The sequence below is a fragment of the Saimiri boliviensis genome, chromosome 14, assembly GCF_048565385.1.
Source record: "Saimiri boliviensis isolate mSaiBol1 chromosome 14, mSaiBol1.pri, whole genome shotgun sequence".
Lineage (NCBI taxonomy): Eukaryota > Metazoa > Chordata > Mammalia > Primates > Cebidae > Saimiri > Saimiri boliviensis.
This window is the reverse complement of record NC_133462.1, coordinates 32,697,683-32,714,999: the sequence shown is the minus strand read 5'-3', so window position 1 is coordinate 32,714,999 and position 17,317 is coordinate 32,697,683. Positions and strand designations below refer to the sequence as shown.

Here is a 17,317-nt window from a genome sequence, read left to right as displayed (position 1 = left end):
GACTACAGGCTGTGTGCCACCCTGCCTGGTGAATTTTTGTATTTTTAGTAGAGACGGAGTTTCATTGTGTTGGCCAGGATGGTCTCGATCTCTGGGCCTCTTGATCCACCCTCCTCGGCCTCCCAGAGTGCTGGGATTACAGGCGTGAGCCACTGTGCCTGGTCACACCCAGCTAATGTTAAAATTTTTTATAGAGACGGGATCTTGCTACGTTGTCCAGGCTGGTCTTGAATTCCTCAGCTCCAGTGATCCTCTTGCCTGTGTCTCCCAAAGTGTTGGGATTATAGACATGAGCCACCGCACCCGGCTGGCAGCTTGTTTTGAACCAGTGGCACCTCAGAATCTAGGAACTAGGGTGCCCTTTTCACCACTTCCCTCCTCTTTTCCCTCCCTGGTCCAAGCCACCTGTGTCTCTGCCCTCGGTTGTTTCCAAGCCTCTCACTGCTGTCTCCAAAGCCACATTTGCTCCCCTAGTATTCATCTGTCCCCAGCAGTGAGATGATTCTTGTAGAAACCAAACCAGCCTATGGCACTCCAGCGATTTCCCGTTGCTGAAGCGTTAAACCAAAAGCCCTTGTCCTGGCTCTGCTCCAGCCTCCTGCTCAGCTGCTCCCCTTAAGATTTACCCTGTTCTGGGAGGAGAATATCACACACCAGGGCCTGTCAGCGTGTCGGGGTGAGGAGGATAGGGGAGGGATAGTAGAGGTGGGGAGATTGGGGAGGGATAACGTTAGGAGAAATGCCTAATTTAGATGACAGGGGGATGGATGCAGCAAACCACCAAGGCACGTATATACCTGTGTAACCAACTTGCACGTTCTGCACATGTGCCGCAGAACTTAAAGTATAATAAAAAACAACAACAACTAGATGATGGGTTGATAGGTACAGCAAACCACCATGTCACATGTATACCTGTGTAACAAACCTGCACGTTCTGCACATGTGCCCCAGAACTTAAAGTATAAAAAAAAAGTGCCCTGTTCCTCGGTGTCACCTGCTCCGCCAAAGCTCTGTGCTGCCCCAGGGCCTTTGCACCCCCCAACCAGGGAGCCTCCTGCTGGCCCTCGGCTCAAGTTGAATTCCTTTGGCAGGGCCTTCCCCGGCACACTCACTGTGGCCCTCTGGGCCCTCTGTCCTGCTGTCTCCTCTCCACGGCGCCTGGTACATCGTGACCTCATATTATGTAATAAGGGCTTTGTTCTTGTCCCCTTGAGCACCAGCAATCCTAGGGGGCGGGGGGCATGGCCTGTCTCAGTCGTGGGCACTGCTGTTGTATCCCGGCCGCTGGGTCGCTGCCCACGTGCTCCTGTGACACGTGGATCCGCCTGACTGCCATTTTTGGTCACCAAGCCCAGCAGCTGGCATAGGCAGGCCGGTTGCAGCAAGGGTGCAGCCTGTGTTGGCTGCCTGAATGATGACTGCGAAGTGCACAGTTAGCAGAAAGGGCTTTTGGGAGTGACAGGTACTCCCTCACAGGAGCTTTTTTTTTTTTTTTTTTTTTTTTTTGAGACAGAGTTTTACTCTTGTTGCCCAGGCTGAAGGGCAATGGTGCAGTCTCGGCTCACTGCAGCCTCTGCCTCCTGGGTTCAAGCGATTCTCCTGCCTCAGCCTCCCGAATGGCTGGGATTACAGGCATGTGCCACCACGCCTGGCTAATTTTTTTGTATTTTTAGTAGAAATTAGCCTGTTGGTCAGGCTGGTCTTGAATTCCTGACCTCAGGTGATCCGCCTGCCTCGGCCTACCAAAGCGCAGGGATTACAGGTGTGAGCCTCCTCGACCGGCAACAGGAGCCATTTGTAGGTCTCTGTGTGGCAGGTACAGCCCTGATCTGCTTGGGAAAGGGCTGCGGCTTCCTGGGCTGTGCAGATTTCCTGGCTTCTCCCTGCTGTCCCCGAGGAGCATTGGAAATGGGTCACAATGCAGGTGGTAACTGCAGCACCCTTCAGGCAGAGCTGAGTGACTCAATGTTCCCTCCAAGGCTTGATCAGAGCTCCTCTGGGCCACATAGCGCCACCAGGAGATGGTGGACCAGGAGTTGGGACCCTGATCTCCCACCCTGGCTGGGTCATGCCCGCAATGCCACTTGACTCTTGGGGACCTGCCTGGAAGGTGAGGAAGGGATCTGCGCCACCTTGTCCCTGGGGACCAAGTCCTGTTGCATCTCAGGTGGTCACAAATCTGCATTCAGAAAAATTGTGGGGGCAGGGCTGGGGGGCTGCTCAGCTGTCAGATCATGACAGATATTTCTGATCATAGATCAGAGTGCAGGTTTTTGGGCATCTAACCCAGAATGAGTAGATTTGGGATTGTTTTGCTCTAAGAAAACTCCACCCCAGACCAGGTGCTGTGGCTCACACCTGTGATCTCAGCACTTTGGAAGGCTGAGATGGGCGGATCACTTGAGATCAGCCTGGCCAACATGGTGAAACCCCGTCTCTACTAAAAACACCAGAAGTTAGGTGCAGTGGCACGTGCCTGTAATCACAGCTACTTGGGAGTCTGAGGCAGGAGAATTGCCTGAACCCAGGAGGCAGAGGTTGTAGTGAGCAGCCTCCTGAATGAATTTTCTTTTTCTGATTTATTATAGAGACAGAGCTCTCACTATCTTGACCTGACTGCATGCACCACTATGTCCAGCCTGGATTTTTCTTTTTGTGCTTGAAAACTTTTGGTCACTGAAATATTTTTAAAAAATTAAATTTCTGGCCAGGCACAGTGGCTCACACCTGTAATACCAGCACTTTGGGAGGCTGAGCTGGGTGAATCAGGAGGTCAGGAGTTCGAGACCAACCTGGCCAACATGGTGAGCCGAGACTATATCACTGCACTGCAGCGTGGGCAAGACGGTGAAACTTGGTCTGAAAAAAAAAAAAAAGAATTAAAATTTTTTTTTTCTTTTTCTTTTTCTTAAGAAGGAGTCTTGCTCTGTTGCTATGGCTGGAGTGCAGTGTTGACATCTTGACTCACTCTGCCTCTGAGGGCAGGTTCAAGCCATCTTCCCACCTCAGCCTACCAAGTAGCTGGGAGTACAGGTGCGGGCCACTCTGCCCAGCTAATTTTGGTGTTTTTATAGAGACAAAGTTTCACCATGTTGGCCAGGCTGGTCTCAAACTCCTGACCTTAAGTGATCTGCCCACCTTGGCCTCTCAAAATGCTGGGATTACAGGCATGAGCCACTGCACCCAACCTAAAAATTAAATTTCAATTAGATCAATATGATAAGAGTAATCAATACTAACCTTCAGTCATCAACATGTATTATTAAGATCCTGTGAAGGAGGGGAACAGAAACCAACTTGAAGTAAAAAGAGAGCAAATGTTAAAGAGCTTATTCATAGCTATTTTTTTTTAAAGGGATGATGGTAGGTTTCAAATTAGTAAAGCATTTAGACTCTGTAGCTAGATTTAACGGAGCCCTGTAAATGTTTATATAAAATGTTTAATACTGACAGTAGGCCAGAAATGACATCTTTTGCAACTCTTAAAGCTTAGGTAGAAAATAATAGATGTCACCTTAAAAATGTTGGGGGTGGGTATATATAACATCTGCAAAGTTATTTTTGGAGCAAAAAGTTTGCAGAGCCCTGAGTTTGCACACTCATAGATATTTCTGTCTGATTCAGGGTGGGAGGGTGGTGGCAGTTGGTGCTTCTCAATGAACTGGATCTCTCCATGTGGATTTTTTTTTTTTTTTGAGACAGAGTTTTGCTCCGTCACCCAGGCTGGAGTGCAGTGGCGCACTCTTGGTTCACTGCAACCTCCGCCTCCTGGGTTCAAGCAATTCTCCTGCCTCAGCCTCCAAAGTAGGTGGGATTACAGGTGTGTACCACCATGCCCGGCTAATTTTTTGTATTTTTAAGTAGAGACGGGGTTTTACCTTGTTGGCCAGGCTGGTCTTGAACCCCTGACTTCGTGATCCCCCCGCCTCGGCCTCCCAAAGTGCTGGGATTACAGGCATGGGCCACCGTGCCCAGATTCCATGTGGATTTTTATTGTTTTATTGTTTGAGACGGAGTTTTGCTTTTCTTGCCCAGGCTGGAGTGCAATGGCGCGATCTCGGCTCACCGCAACCTCTGCCTCCCAGGTTCAAGCGATTCTCCTGCCTCAGCCTCCTGAGTAGCTGGGATTATAGGCATGCGCCACCACCACCTGGCTAATTTTTTGTATTTTTAGTAGAAATAGGGTTTCTCCATGTTGGCCACGCTGGTCTGGAACTCCCAACCTCAGGTGATCCTCCTGCCTCGGCCTCCCAGAGTGCTCGGATTACAGGTGTGAGCCACTGCGCCCAGTCTATTTTATGTTTTCTGAGACAGTCTGACTCTGTCGCCCAGGCTGGACTGCAGTGGCATGAACTGCTTGTCACAACCTCTGCTCCCAGGTTCAAGTGATTCTCATACCTCAGCCTCTGGAGTAGCTGGGATTACAGGCATATGCTACCACGACCGGTTAATTTTTATATTTTTAGTAGAGATGCGGTTTCTCCATGTTGGCCAGGCTGGTCTCAAACTCCTGACCTTAGGTGATCCCCCTGCCTCAGCCTCCCAAAGTGCTGGGATTACAGGCATGAGCCACTGTGCCCAGCCTCCAATTTTTTTTTTTTTTTTTTTTTTTTTTTTTTTTTTTTTTTTAGTCAGGGTCTCGTTCTGTCACCCAGGCTGGAATACAGTGGTGTGATCTCAGCTCACTGCAACCTCCATTTCCCGGGTTCAAGCGATTCTCCTGTCTGAGCTTCCCAAGCAGCTGGGATTACAGGCACGCATCATGACAACTGGCTAATTTTTGTATTGTTACTAGAGACGAGGTTTTACCATGTTGGCCAGGCTGGTCTCGAACTCTTGATTTCAAGTGATCTGCTCGCCTCTGCCTCCCAAAGTGCTGGGATTACAGGCGTGAGCCCCAGCGCCCGGCCATCTCAGAGATCTTAGTGGCAGTGATACCACGATAGTGGCGGTCACAGATGTCACCCAGTGAGCATGGCGTGTTCTGATACAACTCTATTTATGGACACCGAAATTCGAATTTAATTTTCACGTGTCATGAAATAGGTTTCTTTGATTTATTTTCCACCCGCTTAAACATGTAAAAACCTCATTTATTTTTAAAGCCATTTATAGTTTGTTCAAAAGCCAGCAGTAGACCAGAGTCGCCCTATGGCCTGTAGTTTACTGACCCTTTGTCTAAGCCATCACTATCTTCACAGAATTATTTCCACAACCTTTAATTGGACTTATTTTTTTTAATTTTTTTTAATTTTTAAGACAGAGTCTCACTCTGTCGCTAGGCTGGAGTGCAGTGGCGCAATCTCGGCTCACTGCAACCTCCGCCTCCTGGGTTCAAGTGATTCTCCTGCCTCAGCCTCCCAAGTAGCTGGGACTACAGGCATGAGCCACCACGCCTAGCTAATTTTTGTATTATTCGTAGAGACAGGGTTTCACCATATTGGCCAAGCTGGTCTCGAATTCCTGACCTCATGATCCACCCACCTCAGTCTCCCAACGTGGCTAAGTCTTTGAACAAACAGGGGTCTTGCTGTGTTGCTCAGCCTGGCCTCAAACTCTTGGGCTCAAGTGATTCTCCTGCCCTGGCCTCCCAAAGTTCTGGGGTTACAGGCGTGAGCTAGCGTATCTGACCTCCACTCAGCTTTTGGCCACTTTATAAAAAACTGTAGGCTGGGCACAGTGGCTCACACCTGTAATCCCAGCTACTCAGGAGATTGAGGCAGGAGAATTGCTTGAACCCAGGCGGTGGAGGTTGCAGTGAGCCGAGATCACACCACTGCACTCTAGCCTGGGTGACAGAGCTAGACGCCATCTCAAAAAATAAAATAAAATAAAATTTACTGCCCCCTTCAACCGCCACTCCCTGTCCCCTTTTCTTTCTTTCTTCTTTCCATGTCACATGTCACCTTTGAATATATTACATACAGTGATTTATTTCATTGTCACCCTCTGCTAAGACATCAGTCCCAAAGGGATTTTTGTCTCTCCTTCTAAAGCTGAATCCCAAAGTCCTTAACTTTGTGCCTGGCATGTGTCAATGAACAAAGAAGCCCCAGTTTCCTCATCTGCAAAAGGGTATGAATACCTTATAAAGGAGATGATTCGGGTGGAGGATGAGCCTCTGTGCCTGGCTGGTTGGGACTGGGGGGAGGTGTTAGCTGCCACCTCGTGCATAAGGTCGGCCACATAGATCCCAGTCTAGGCTCTGTGGCAAGCTGAGCTCGTGGGGGTGGACTAACCTGTCTGCCAGACTCGAGCAGTGTGGGGTTGGCCGGGATGAGCTCCTCTCGCTCCTCCAGTCAGCTTGTATCTGAAGGGCTTAGCCCCTGGCATGCTTTCAGCTTCCTGGTCCAACAGCACCTTCCTGCCCTGAGTTGGAAAGAGACCCGGTGTGGTCACCAACTACAACCCAGCTGTGGGTGCAGGGATGCAGAGATGCTGTTCTAGACCATCCCCTGGGGACCTGGGGAGTTGAGTGGTTGGTCCCTGCGCTAGAGCTCCTTGAGTGCTGGCACCAGCAGCGTCAGTTTTTTTTTTTTTTTTTTTTTTTAGATGGAGTCTTGCTCTGTTGCCCAGGCTGGAGTGCAGTGGTGCAATCTCGGCTCACTGGTGCAGCCTCTGCCTCCTGGGTTGCAGTGAGCCGAGATTGATTCTCCTGCCTCAGCCTCCTAAGTAGCTGGGACTACAGGCACACGCCCCCACGCCCAGCTAATTTCTGTATTTTTTTTTTGAGATGGAGTTTCAGTCTTGTTACCCAGGCTGGAGTGCAATGGCGCGATCTTGGCTCACCGCAACCTCTGCCTCCTGGGTTCAAGCAATTCTCCTGCCTCAGCCTTTTCAGTAGCTGGGATTACAGGCACGCGCCACCATGCCCAGCTAATTTTTTTTATTTTTAGTAGAGACAGAGTTTCACCATGTTGACCAGGATGGTCTCGATCTCTCGACCTCGTGATCCACCTGCCTCGGCCTCTCAAAGTGCTGGGATTACAGGCTCAAGCCACTGCGCCCGGCCTAATTTCTGTATTTTTTTTTTTTTTTTTTTTTTGAGACGGAGTTTCGCTCTTGTTACCCAGGCTGGAGTGCAATGGCACGATCTCGGCTCACCGCAACCTCTGCCTCCTGGGTTCAGGCAATTCTCCTGCCTCAGCCTCCTGAGTAGCTGGGATTACAGGCACGCGCCACCATGCCCAGCTAATGTTTTGTATCTTTAGTAGAGACGGGGTTTCACCATGTTGACCAGGATGGTCTTGATCTCTTGACCTCATGATCCACCCGCCTCGGCCTCCCAAAGTGCTGGGATTACAGGCTTGAGCCACCGCGCCCGGCCCAATTTCTGTATTTTTAGTAGAGACGGGGTTTTACTATGTTGGCCAGTCTGGTCTTGAACTGCTGAACACAGATGGTCTGCCCACCTTGGCCTCCCAGAGTACTGGGGTTACAGACGTGAACTACCACACCTGGCTCTTCGTTTTTTCTTGTAAGGACACTCCTTTCTCTTATTAAGTCCACTGCATATATTCAGGATAATGTCATCTCAAGATCCTTAATTATGTCTGCAAAGACCCTTTTTTTTTTTTTTTTTTTTTTTTGAGATGGAGTCTTGCTCCATCACCCAGGCTGGAGTGCAGTGGCGTGATCTCTACTCACTGAAACCTCCACCTCCCAGGTTTGTGGGATTTTCCTGTCCCAGGCTCCCAAGTAGCTGGGATTACAGGCAACTGCCAGCATGCCTGGCTAATTTTGTTTTGTATTTTTAGTAGAGATAGGGGTTCATCATGTTGGCCAGGCTGGTCTCGAACTCCTGACCTCAGGTGATCCGCCAACTTCAGCATCCCAGAGTACTGGGATTACAGGTGTGAGCCACCGCACCTGGCCAATTACTGTATTTTGCCCAGAGACAGAGTTTTGACATGTGGTCCAGGCCACAGGAATTCCCTAATTCCTAAACAGCCGTGTGTGTTAGATCTCACAGACACGTCCATTTACTAGTTGGAGAAGCCAAGGCTCAGCGAGGCAAGGCAGGTCTGACAGCCCCTGTGGCGCTGCCTCTCTGTCAGCATCGGGGACACGCCCCTGCCTTTCCAGGCACATCAGGGGTCTTAGCTTGTGTTAGGAGGCATTGGCACAGCCGTAAACGCTGCCTGGGCCTTTCTGTGGTATGACCTTTTGCTGACAGACCTTTTGCTCTGGTACGGCCTGGTTGTGTGAGGCTGTGGGGCAGAGGCCGGTGGGCTGGGTCCTCAGTGCCTGCCGGAGGATCGGATCTAGGGTGGGTTTTTTCCCCCCTTCTTTCATCCCTTCTTTTTTTTCTTTTTCTTTTTTTGTGAGATGGAGTCTTGCACTGTCACCCAGGCTGTAGTGCAGTGGCACGATCTCAGCTCATTGCAATCTCCCTCTCTGGGTTTCAAGCAATTCCCCTGCCTCAGCCTCCCGAGTAGCTGGGATTACAGGCATGAGCCACCACACCCAGCTAATTTTTGTATTTTTAGTAGAGATGGGGTTTCACCATATTGGCCAGGATGGTCTCGATCTCCCAACCTAATGATCTGCCCATCTCGGCCTCCCAAAGTGCTGGGATTACAGGCGTGAACCACTGTGTCCAGCCCACCTTTTCCTTTCTCTGTTGCACGCAGCCCTACTCTCTAGAATGGAGGCATTATTTTATTGTAGGAGCTTTGGCCTAAACAAGCTGGGTGGGCACTCACATTGGCACTTCCGGGCTGCTTACCTCGGACAAGGGCTTCCTTGTTCCTAAGCCACCTAACAGGCATCACAGTCCCTTGCTTACAGGGCCTGGGCAAGGCCTGGGTGGCGGTCTCAGCACAGTCCTAGGTACGGGGTGAGCATCTGATAGATGTCACTCTTGCTGGCACATCTGGATGAAACAGGCCAGAGCAGCGCCGCTCTGGGTGGGCCAGTGGTCCCTGGAGGCCCTGAGGGCCCAGTCCCAGGGAGGGGCCTAGGCTGTGGGTGCCACGAAGCACACAGGGCTGGCCCAAGGGTGAGACCCAGGTTCTCTGACTTCCTGCTGTGTTTGTCCTGTGTCATGTTCATCCTCAACTCCCATGGCTGTGTTGCCCAAGCTAGGAGCTCCTGCGTCCAGTGGCCATCCTTCAGGTCCGGGTTGCTACCTGCTCGCTTGGGGCTCTGCTGGGTGGGGTCAGCAACCCCAGGTTCTCCGGGCCCCGGGCTACCGCTGTGCCTGCACCCGGCCTTGGCCCTGGATCCAAGAGCCTTGGGACACTGGCATTCAGACCCTGGCACCTCTCGTCTTGCCAGCAGGGGTAGAAGACTGGAGCAGAGCATTCAAGGGGTCTGGGAGTGAGAGACCAGTGTCTCTCAGCCCTTCCTCCCCACCCTGGGTGACATTCTCCTTCCACTGTGGTGCCTCGGGGAGGCTGGCACAGCTGCCCCCGGGTGCTACTTGAGAAATGAGGTCACGCGCCGAGGCCACTGGGGAAGGTGGTATTTCTGGCCGAGCAGGTGTGGCCTGTGCAGGGCTCCTGGCAGCTAAGCCCTAGGTCTTCTCAGCCATCCTGGCATTAGCAGGTTGACTTGATATTTCTGGAAGGAGAGGGAGCTGAGAGTACCCAGCCGCTGAGCCGGAGTCCAGATGAACGTGTCGGAGTCTCTGCATTTGCGACGCGGATGAGGTGGCTGGTGTGGCACTGGGCATGATCGGGCCAGGCCTCTATCTTCTGTGCTGGGCGTTGCCTGGACAGAGAGCTCAGGCGATGCGGGCAGCAGTGCTTGTGCCCAGCTGGCCAGTGGCAGGACCCGTCGGGCCCTTTGTGTCTTTACCTGGGGCCCTGGTTGCACCGACCAGGGCTCGCACCCCCAGCTAGGCCCGTGCCCCAGATTTGGAAGAAGATGCTTCCTCCCAGGGAGCACAGTCCCCTGTGGGGTGTGAGGGAGGCTGCTGGAACTTTGAGCTCAGGATGTGGGCGGCGCTGCACTGCATCAGCTCTTCGAGGGGCCCTGGGGCCCGTGTGTGGTGGGGTATGGCCTGGCTTTGAACATGCACCTGTGGTCTTCCAGGATCTGGGATTTACTGCTTAGATCTCGGCCTCTTCATCTGTGAAACGGAGCTAATGGCTCCTGCTCCCTCCGGCCACTGTGGGAGAGACATCTGGGAAGCTGCGGCAGTTCCAGCCCCGGGCAGGGAACGTGAAATAACTGTTGGTTGCTGTTGTTACCCATAGCCATCAGGCAGGTCACATCCTAGGACACACAGAAGTTGCAGGTGCATAAGCCATGGGTGATGGGGCCGGCCCAGAATCCAAGCTTCCGCTCTCCCCTTTGAGGCTGCATTGAGCCTTGATTGCACTCCTGCACTCCAGCCTGGGTGCAAAGCAAGACTCTGTCTCAAAAACAAAAACAAACAAACAAGAAAAAAAACAGGCCAGGCACAGTGGCTCATGTCTGTAATCCCAGCACTTTGGGAGGCCGAGGCGGGAGGATCACGAGGTCAAGAGATCAAGACCATCCTGGCCATGGTGAAACCCCATCTCTACTAAAATACAAAACTGAGCTGGGTGTGGTGGTGGTGGGCGCCTGTAGTCCCAGCTACTCAGGAGGCTGAGGCAGGAGAATCGCTTGAACCCAGGAGGCGGAGGAGTCTGCCCCTTGTCTAGGGCTGAGAGGGCGGGCAGGTGGCTTGCTGGGTCTTGTGATGTGGACTCTGTCGCCAGCAAGGCCACTGAGCCTGGTTGTTTACAGCCAGGAGGGGACTGGGAAGCACCAGGCTTGGCTTGTTTGTGAAGCTGGAGAAGCAAAGCTCTGGAGGCCTTCTGGGCATGGCTGCCGTGCCAGGCCTGCGGGATGCGCCTCCAGGGGGTGAGCAGGAGTTGCAGGCTCAGCTCTTCCAGCCTGGGCTCGGTGCTGCCTGCTCCTCCCTCCTGGGGCTCAGATCAGAAACCCCGATTCCCTGCACGTCTCAGCCCCACACCCACTCCGCTGTCAGGTCGTGTTGCCTGCACCTCCACAGTCTGTCCAGAATGTCACCACTTGTCTCTGCCATGTTTTTTTTATTTTTTGAGATGGAGTCTTGCTCTGTCACCCAGGCTGGAGTGCAGTGGCGCAATCTTGGCTCACTGCAACCTTGACGTCCTGGGTTCAAGTGATTCTCCCACCTCAGCCTCCTGAGTGGCTAGGATTACAGGTGCCCACCGCCATGCCCAGCTAATTAAAAAAAAATTTTGTATGTGTGCGTGTGTGTGTGTGTATGTGTGTATGTATGTATGTGTGTGTATTATTTTTTTAAGACAGTCTCACCCTATCACCCAGGCTGGAGTTCAGTGGCGCAATCTCGGCTCACTGCAACCTCTGTCCCCTGGGTTTGAGTGATTCTTGTGCCTCAGTCTGCCAAGCAGCTGGGATTACAGGTGTGTAATCCCAGGCAGAACAAAGGCCAGTAGGCAGTGGGGGAACCAGTGCAGTTTAGGCAGAGGTCCTGGGGCTGGACCCTGTCCAGCGTGTCTGAGCAGCCAGGAGGCTTGTGTGGCCTGAGTGGAGTGAGTCAGGGAGAGGGTGGGAGGAGGTGAGGGCTGCAAGGTGATGTGGCGGACAGTGTCACGTCTTTGTGGGCTATGGGGAGGACATTAGCTTTTACTCTGAGTAAAGTGGCAGCCATAGAGGGTTCTTGAGCAGAGGAGGGTATTGCCACTGCACTTCAGCCTGGGTGACAGTGAGAGAGACTCTGTCTCAAAAAAAAAAAAAAAAAAAGGCCATCTTCTCTACTCCTGATACCTCCCCGACCTTCTAGTTTTGTTCATGACACTTGGTGACAAAACATGGCATGGCTCTCTGTCCCCACCCTGCTGCTCCCCCTGCACACACAGGCTAGAATTCAGGTCCCATGAAGCCCAGAGCCTGGCTTTATTATTATTGTTTTTTGAGATGGAGTCTCTTGTTTCCCAGGCCTGAGTGCAATGGCATGATCTTGGCTCACTGCAACCTCCGCCTCCCAGGTTCAAGGGATTCTGCCTCAGCCTCCCCAGTAACTAGGATTACAGGCATGCACCACCATGCCCAGCTAATTTTGTATTTTTAGTACAGACGGGGTTTCTCCATGTTAGTCAGGCTGGTCTTAAACTCCTGGCCTGGTGATGCACCCGCCTCAGCCTCCCAAAGTGCTGGGATGACAGGTGTGAGCCACCGTGCCAGACTTCCGGCCTGGTTTTCTTCACTGCCATATTCCGGGACCTGGATCAGCGCCTGGGATGTGGATGGAGGGAGGCAGGAATGAATGAATGGATGTATGAACGCAGGCTCCCTGAGCTCTCTTGGCTGATGGCAGGGCTAGCGTTAAGGTCCCATTCTGCATTCTGCACCAGAGCTGTCTCCGTCTCTGACGCAGGCTTTGGGACTGTGCCTGAGCCGGCTGCTGCGGGCGCCCTTACGGCCGGCGGGAGTGAGGCTGCGGCCACAAGGGGGCAGTGGAGAGCGTTGCAGCCTCCAGTGCTTGCCGCCGGTCATCCTGGTGGTGATGGGTTGGCTCAGCCTATGCAGGGAAAGTATCTCTCTATTGTTAGGGTTTGGGTTCACTATGACCTGCTCGTGAGGCATCACTGCACCAGCTGTCTGGCCCCGGCTTCCTGTAGATGGGGCCCTTCAACATCGTGGTCAGTGTCCCAGGAGAAAGGACCTTGCGTGTCCTGCCAGGGCTTGGCCCACTGTGCATCTGGCATGGGTGTTCTGCTAGCGTTGGTCTAATCATATTTATTTATTTATTTATTTACTGAGTCGGATTCTCACTCTGTCGCCCAGGCTGGAGTGCAGCGGTGCCATCGCGGCTCACTGCAACCTCCGCTGTCCCAGGTTCAAGCAATTCTCCCTGCCTCAGCCTCCTGAGTAGCTGGGATTGCGGGCATGGCTAATTTTGTATTTTCAGTACAGACGGGGTTTCTCTATGTTGGTCAGGCTGGTCTGGATCCCGACCTCAGGTGATTCGCCCGCCTTGGCCCCCCAAAGTGCTGGGATTACAGGTGTGAGCCACTGAGCCTGGCCTGGCGGGGGGTGGGGTGGGGTGTGGGGGGGTCACTCTTTCAAATAGATGTCCCGGCCAGGTGTGGTGGCTCACGCCAAACCTTGGGAAGCTAAGGCAGGCAGATCATTTGAGGTCAGGAGTTCGAGACCAGCCTGGCCAACATGGTGAAATCCCATTTTTACTAAAAATCCAAAAAAAAAAATTAGCTGGGTGTGGTAGCAGGCGCCTGTAGTTCCAGCTACTTGGGAGGCTAAGGCAGGAGAATCACTTGAACCTAGGAGGTGGAGGTTGCGGTGAGCTGAGATCGTTGACACTGTACTCCAGTCTGGGTAACAGACAGAGACACTATCTCAAAAAAAAAAAAAAAAAAAAAGAAAAAAAGAAAGATGGCCAGGAAGGCCTTGCCAAGCAGTCCTCTGAAGGCCTCAGGAGGGCAGGGAGGAACCCTGTGGTGCGGAGGAGAGCCTTTGGGCAGAGGGCAAAGCCAGTGCAAATGCCCCCGCCGCCCTCGGGACCGACTGCCCTGTGATTCTGCTTCTCTGGGTTGTTGACCCACCAGGCAGGTGTGGTCCCCCGAGAGCCCCTCTTTCCACTCTTCCTACCCCTATTAGTAATATCTTCATAATCACAAAGACAGTGGAGACCGGGGCCCTGTTACTTGCCCGAGGCCCTGGGCGCTCCCTTCTGGGCTGGGGGGGGGCCAGACCTCACCCCGCTCCCCTCCTGCAGGGTGGGCTTCGGGCCCTGACTTCGTGCTGCCTTGAGTTGCTATGGGTTGGGCCTGGGAATCTTGGGCCTCTTGGTGAGAATTCCTCGCAGGCTAGTGGAACTGTCATCACAGAGCCACATGCCACCAGAGCGCCTGACCGCTCCTGTCCTCTCCCTGCCCATCGTGCTGGAGGCTCTGGGGCCACACCCATTGCCCGTGACTACCGCTGAGACCTGCTGACACCAGTAGCCCCCACCACAGGCCTCCCTTCATTCGCCCAGAAATCTCAGCCCCTCCCAGCCCCTCTGTGGGCTTCCTCTGGAGGGCCCCCTTCTCCTCCCTGCCTCACCGCTTCTCCCAGAGATGTGGTTGGAGCCTGCCACCTCCCCGTCTGTGCCTAGGACCCCCTGCCTGGGGCTCTTCTCAGCAGCCACCTGTGCCCTCTGCAGCCCTGGGCATCCCCTGAGAGCCCCGGCCCTGTGCTGGCCTCAGGCCTGGGCAGGGGTGTGTGTGTGTGTGTGTGTGTGTGTGTCAGCAAGGGTTGGGGTGGCAGTGGGGTGTGGGGGGTGAGCCCTTGCTGAGGTCTCGTGGGGGGGAGTGGGGAACCTCTCCTGCTTCTGCTACCTGACTTTTTATTTTGATGGGTATTTGAGGCCTGTTTATTATCCCTGGCCCCTTTAAAAAGTAATTTATAGAGGTGAAATTCACATAACGTGAAACTGTTTAAAAGCGAACAGTGGCACTGAGTGCATGCACAGTGTTGTCAGCCTCCACCTCTGTTTTGTTCCAGAACATTTTCCTCACCCCAGAGGAGACCAGGGGCCCAGCAGCAGCCTCCCCATCCCTCTGCCCCCGACCCAGCCACTGGCCACCTCCAATTTGCTTTCTGTCTGCTCTGGGCATTTCGCATAGATATGGGACTGTTTGTGTCTGGCTTGCTTCACCTAGTATAACTTGTTTCTTCCCCCCCTCCCCCACACCCGGAATAGCTTACTTAACTTTTTACTTTGAGATAATTATAGGCCAGGTGCGGTGGCTCACACCTGTAATCCTGGCACTTTGGGAGGCCGAGGTGGGGTGGATTGCCTGAGCTCAGGAGTTCGAGACCAGCTCGGGCAACATGGTGAAACCTCATCTCTCCTAAAATACAAAAAATTAGCTGGGCATGGTGGCATGTGCCTGTAATCCCAGATACTCGGGAGGCTGAGCAGGAGAATCGTTTGCACCCAGGAGATAAGGTTGTGGTGAGCCAAGATCTTGCCACTGCACTTCAGCCTGGGTGACAGAGCAAGAATCTGTCTCAAAAAGAAAAAAAAAAAAAAAGAAAAGAGAGTCATGGGGATTTGTAAAAACAGTACGGAGAGGTCCCACGTTCCCCCCAGGGCCTTTCTGTTCTCTCTCTAGGGGAAGATGGGCAATGGGCTGGGGATTTGGGGCAGGCATGAGAGAGAGCAGCCGTCCCTTGGGGGCCCCTAGGCACTGCCCTGCAGCCCGGGCTTACCTCCTTGCGGGTTCCGGCATCTCCTCTCCTAGGGCCTCAGGCTGGCCTGGGCGCTGCCACCGCAGCTGTGAGCGTGGCCCCCTCTTGGCCGCCCCCTCCTGCTGCCCATCGTCCTCTCCCAGCAGCTAGCCGGGACTCGACGGCTGTTCTCTCCCTCCTGGGCCCTGGTTCGGTGCCCGGGTTGGGGGAGCAGGGTAGGATTTCACCCCTCCCACTAGCAGCTGGCTGGACAGGGAGAGGGGCTAGTTGTATTTTAAGCTGTTGAGTGGTTCAGCAGGAACTCGGAGGCCTCCTCTCCCTGTGGACGCCGGGCTGCCTTCCTGCCGGCCACACGGGCTTGGAGGCATGTGGGCACTGCCTGCTTGGGGCCCAGGAACTATTAATATCCTTGCAGCCACAGGGCAGGCCCCGTGCCCGCCCAGGGCCCTGCTGTGCTAACCCTTTCCCATGTACCCCGCTCCGTGTCCTCTGTCCCTCTCCCACAGATCCCCGTGGTGGGGCCTGGTGTCCCATGTGGTGTGACCGAGCTCTTTTTCCTGGTCCCGCCATGGGCCAGCCCTCTGCTCTTGTTATCCCTGTGGCTCGGAGGGGTTCAGTAATCTTCCCCGAGAGGCCACACGGCCAGGCAGTGTGGAGTTGACAGCAGGGACTCAGGAGGCCCCATGGGCCAGGATTTCCTCACTGCTGGGCCCATTCCCACCCTCATGTCCAGGAAGGGGTGTGAGTGTGTCATAGCTGGGGAGGTAGGCCCCCCTGCTGTGGTGACCGCCAGGCCATCAGGGGAATGGGGAGCTGAGCCAAGCCTCCCATCCCATGGGGTGCCCACCATCTGTCAGGAGTCAGCTGGTGCATCACCCACATAGTCTCAGGGGAACTTCACAGTCCTGGAGGGTTGTCTGCTTCCTACCTGCCCCTGGCTGAGGGTTAGAGAGAGGTGACGTGCCTGGGGTCCCCCAGGAACTGCAGGACAGGACTGGTTTTGTATAGGCCCTGAGTGCAGGCTGCCAAGCCCCCTGTGTCGCCCACTGTGGTGCGGGAGGGGTGCCCGGCCTCTCTGGCTTCACCATGGTGCCCTCTCCTTCAGGTGCCTGGCCTGGTCTTCCTGAGCTCTGGGTGTGTGGACCTGCCCTGAGATGGGCCTGGCCCTGAGGTTTGTTTCTGAGCATTGAGTCCTGCTCCTTTTCCTCAGGCAGCCTCTGGGGACCCCCTTCTATGAGTAGGAAGGATACCCCAAGAATCACTGGCTGGTGGCTGACTTGGGAGGGACCCTTGTGTAATGGGATAGCACTGCCCCCTGTCCCCTGCGTGTGGGGGTCGGATCCCCAGGGACTACTTCTGTCCAGCCCTGCCCCTCTGCATCCCCAGCGTCCATCACTGGCCTGGGGGCTCAGGGAGGGTTGGGCCGGGCTCCTCCCTCGGGGGCTGGCACAGGTCTGGCTCTTGGATGCAGGAAGCACCAGGCTTTAGGGGGCGCAGGTCCTGGCTGGGGGTGCGGTGTTTGCACTAACTCAGTAGGAAGCATACCCCACAGGTGGCTACAAGTGAGAAGCGGGTGGGGAGGGAGGTCAGGGAGGCCTCCTCAGCCCAGGCTGGGGGCGCCTGCCTAAACCTTCCCTGAGCCCTGATCCTTTCCACACTTCGAGAGAGGCTCTCTGCACCAATAACTCCGGAATCTGTCACCTCCCTAGTAACACAGATGCACAAGGAAAATAATCCAAAGTGTCTCTTACAGCTCAGAAGGGGAAATGGGATGATCTGTCTGGCAGAGTCTCAAAATAGCTGGGATTTCTCCAAGCCTAGTCAACTCTCCAGGCCTGAGCTGCGAGCCGGGGCCTGGGTGGCCTGCTGGTCTCTCCCCCTCCTCTGGCCACTGGCTCTGTGCAGGGTGGGGGGCTGGGAGGTGTCGCCATGCTCGCCCCTGGAGCTCTCCCTGCCCTGGTGCTGCTGATGGGCTGTGAACACTCAAAAGCTGCTTTCAGGGCAGCCTGGCTTCTGGGGGTGGGGTGACTCCCAAACCCCCTCAGGGAAGGTCTGTGGCTTAGGTTCTGGAGGGCGCAATCTGGTGGTTTTATATTTAGCTGGGCTGTGGCTGTGGTTGCCACTCGGGTTACATCTG

The 17,317-nt window shown here is 54.1% G+C and overlaps 1 protein-coding gene and 1 long non-coding RNA gene across 4 annotated transcripts in view; one reads left to right on the top strand and one right to left on the bottom strand.

Moving 5' to 3' along the window:
* Positions 1-15,616, bottom strand: part of LOC104653496 (uncharacterized) — a 36,788-nt gene extending 21,172 nt beyond the window's left edge. The window contains exons 1-3 of one of the 2 annotated variants that reach the window (XR_005578612.2): positions 15,202-15,607; positions 8,732-10,224; positions 6,243-6,372 (exon numbers count right to left, since the gene is read on the bottom strand). This is a non-coding gene — a long non-coding RNA (uncharacterized LOC104653496). Of the gene's footprint in view, positions 1-6,242; positions 10,225-15,201 lie in introns of both variants that reach the window. The other variant, XR_012513432.1, reaches the window with a different exon arrangement.
* Positions 1-17,317, top strand: part of TECR (trans-2,3-enoyl-CoA reductase) — a 38,441-nt gene that overhangs the window by 16,330 nt on the left and 4,794 nt on the right. The gene's annotated exons all lie outside the window — the stretch shown is intronic.